This window comes from Macaca nemestrina, chromosome 20 (genome assembly GCF_043159975.1).
Source record: "Macaca nemestrina isolate mMacNem1 chromosome 20, mMacNem.hap1, whole genome shotgun sequence".
Lineage (NCBI taxonomy): Eukaryota > Metazoa > Chordata > Mammalia > Primates > Cercopithecidae > Macaca > Macaca nemestrina.
Window position 1 is genome coordinate 50,242,094 of NC_092144.1, and position 4,096 is coordinate 50,246,189.

The following is a 4,096-nucleotide window of genomic DNA, read 5'->3' on the forward strand; positions in this document are numbered from 1 at the left end:
AGTGGAGTAGAGCTTGGCCAGGGGGGCCTGTCCTCAGACCTCTCAATGGTGTGTGGGCACTGACTACAGTAGGCAGGAGTGGGTGATCCCCGGGTCCTCAGCAGATGCTCTACAGGGCCTCCTGAGGAGGGCAGGATTGCTCTCAGTGGCTGCGGAGCATTGCTTCACCCACAGGTGGGAGTCATAAACCTCTTAGCAATTTTCAAGTAATTGCTTTTCAATTAATTTATAGTTAACACAATACATTTTTATTAACTATAGTCACTATTTATGTAATAGATCTCCTGAACTTATTCCTCCTAACTGACATTTTGTATCCTTTGATCAACATCTCCTCACCCTCTCCACCAACTCCTGGTAACCCCCATTCTACTCTTTGCTTCTGTGGGTTAAACTTTTTAATACTCCACATATAAGGGAGATCATGCAGTATATATATTTCTGTGCCTGACTTATTTCACTTAATGTAACGGGGTCCAGTTTCACCCCTGCTGTTGCAAAGGACAGGATTTTCTTCTTTCTTAAGACTGAATAGTATTAGAGGGGGTGTGTGTATGCATGCATGTGTGTGTGTGTGTGTGTGTGTGTGCATGCATGCGTGGCACATTTTCTTTATCCATTCATTCACCTGTTGATACACACTTAGGTTGATTGAATATCTTGGCTGTGTGAGTATGCTACAATAAACATGGGGTGCAGATAGCTCATGGAGGACTTTGAGTAACTTGAGTAAATAAACATTCTTTAAAAAGAAGAAAGATCTCAAATCAATGATATTAGCTTCCACTTGAAAAAAAAGAAGGAAAATAAACCCCAAAGGTGATAAAAGAAACAAATTCTAAAAATTACAGAAGAAATCAATGAAATATAAAACAGAGAAACAACAAGGAAAATCAATGAAACCAGACACTTATTCTTTGTGAAGACTAATAAAATTGATAAAGAAAAAAATAGAAAATACATCATTTACCAATATCAGGAAAGATAGTTGAAATCATTATAGATTCTATAAATATTTAAATAATAATAAGGGAATATTAATAAAACCTTGGCAAAAAAAATTGGCAATTTAGATGATTTGAATAAATTCCTCAGAAGACACAAACCACAAAAACTCACTAAGGGAGAAATAGATAGCCTGAACAGCCCTATAGTTATTTTCAAACTGAATGAGTACTTAAAAACTTTTCTACAAAGAAAACTCTAGGCCCATATGACTTCACTAGTGAGTTCTATCAAACATTTATGAAAAGAGCATTATCTAGTCTATAAAATCTCAGAAAAACAGGACGTGAAATTTTCCATCTCATTCTCTGAGGCCAATATCACACTGATCTCAAAACCAAGCAAAGACATTCCAAAAAGGAAAACTATGGACCAATACCCTCATGAACATAGATTTAAAAATACTAAACAAAATTTTGGCAAATTAAATCTAACAATATAAAACAAGTGTACTACCTTGTGGGATAAACACAATGGAAGTGGGTTTAACAAGGGATGCAAGGTTGGTTTAATATCTGATAATCAATTAAGGGAACTCAGCATATTAATAAGCATATATATATATATTCATTATAATACAGACATGAAAAACACTTGATAGAAATCCAACATCCATTCCTGATTAAAAATTATCAGTGAGCTAGAAATAAACAGAATTTCTTACCCTGACTAAAGGCATCTAGAAAAAAGTCTGCAGCCAACATCATACTTAAAGGTGAAAGACTTAATGCTTTCCCTCTAAGATTGGGAGCAAGTAATGAATGGCTGTTCTTACCACCCTGATTCAAAATTGCACTGGAGGTTCTATCTATTATTCCACTCTCTAGGTCCATGTGTACACATTGTTTAGCACCCACTTTCTAATGAGAACATGTGATACTGACTTTCTGTCCTGGCTTGTTTCGCTTAAGATAATCACCTCCAGTTGTATCTATGTTGCTATAAAAGACAAGATTTTATTCCTTTTTATGGCTAAATAGTATTCAACGGTGTATATATACTACATTGTATTTAACCATTCATCTGTTGATTCCCTATCTTTGCTATTGTAAACAGTATTTGGACTACATTTCAAGTACTTAATTAGTGTCCACATGCAGCAAGTGACTACCATATTGGACAATGTAGCCCTAACCCACTGTGCGACCTTGGGTAAGACTTGCAAACTGTCACTGCTTCAGTCTCTCCATCTATAAAATGGGGATGGCAACCATACCTCCCTAAAAGGGTACAGACTGAGTTACTGTGTGTAAAGCCCTTCACGCCTCCCCATTGGTGCTTCACCCTGGGGTTGGAATGAGGACGCAATCTTGGCATCAGATGACACAGCACAGCAAGACCCAGGTCCTTGGGTCAGGAAAGTCCATGCTGGCACCTCTCTAGGGTCAGGAAAGTACAGCTTCCACCTCTTAAAAATCAGGACTGTTCGTCTGCTTTTCCTGGATCAAAGTAACTTCAGGGTCAGTGCCCTGGATCCAGCAAAGGGTTTGCTTAATATTGCAAGAAAGATGTTGCCTTATGGTCAAAAGTCAGGTCTAGGATGAGACAGGGAGACACGGACACATTCACACCCAAATTTTGCAAATATGGACTGACCCTGTCAGAGGCTGTGTGGGTGCAGGGTCACAGTGAAGATAGAGACAAATGGGAGTCCAGTAGACGTCAATCAAACTGGACCCATTTTCTGCACACCTGGAGCTCAAGAGTCTCCAGGGGGAACACAGAGACACAAAGTTAGAGAGAGACAGAGCCAGAGAAATTTCCTGCACTGTGAAGATGGTCAGAGGCAGGGAAGAAACTCCTCAGCACTAGTTAGAATGATCAGAAACCAAGGGGACCTGATTGCTGCACCTGCCAGGTCTCAGTTTCTGTCTCCCTCCAACTGACCACCTCTTCCTCTGAGACTCACCAGTTCGGCATCTCTTGCCCCTCATTCTGTTTCTCCCATCACTTCCACCTGTGGCTGTCACAGAAGGGCGAATGAAGGAGAGGACATTGGAGATAGACCCTGAGCTTCTGCAGGCTTCCAAAGAGAGGGGCTAGGAGACGCACCAACACACAAGCACAAATACGCCAGCACACAGAGATACACACAATTGGTTTGCATATTGCTAGGTTATAGTTTGCTGTGGTATAAAGGCAGTGGGCCAAATTTGATTGAATTGAACAATTCCTTCTTTTCTTCAGCTTCTCTTTTTTCTTTCTTTCTTTCTTTTTCTTTTTCTTTCTTTTTTTTTTTCTTTGAGTTAGAATATTGCTCTACCACCCAGGCTGGAGTGCAGCGGCGTAATCTCAGCTCACTGCAGCCTCCGCCTCCCAGGTTCAGGTGATTCTCTTGCCTCAGCCTCCCAAGTAGCTGGGATTAAACATGCCCACCACCATGCCCAGCTAATTTTTCTATTTTTAGAAGAGACAGGGTGTTGCCATGTTGGCCAGGCTGGTCTCGAACTCCTGACCTCAAGTGATGTGCCCACCTCAGTTTCCCAAAATGCTGGGATTACAGGCATGAGCCACCGCACCCAGTCAGCCTCTCGATTTTGAACATACACTACCACAACCTCCACAACACACAAAAGTAAATGCACTTTCATATATGAAACTGTATAAATACAAGGAAGGTCCACACATGCAAGGATATACACATAAGCACCCCCAGATTCAACCACAGAAACACACACCAGCACATTTGCATAAATTCAAGCACCCCTTTACATACAAAAACCATGTAAGCACATACAGGGATGCAAGCAGGCATGGATGAATGTACACAAGCATAAACAAACAGACAAAGCTAAGTAAAAAAGTGCATGCTCACCCATGCTTACAAAAATACACATACACATACCCACACACCCACACATTCACATGCTCAGGTGGACTTTGATTTAACTCTACCACTGTATCCTTGCCAACATCTAGAGAGTGGGTAAGGGATAGGCATCAGGTCTCTGGGTTGCCCAACATGTAGTGTGGGTTCCCTAATACCTTTTTCTAAGCTAATGCTCCTGGACAATGATGAAAAAGGAGGCGGGGAATGGATGAAATTTCATAACTGGGTGGAGAGGTAGGTTCAGGATAAAAGGCCCAGTTG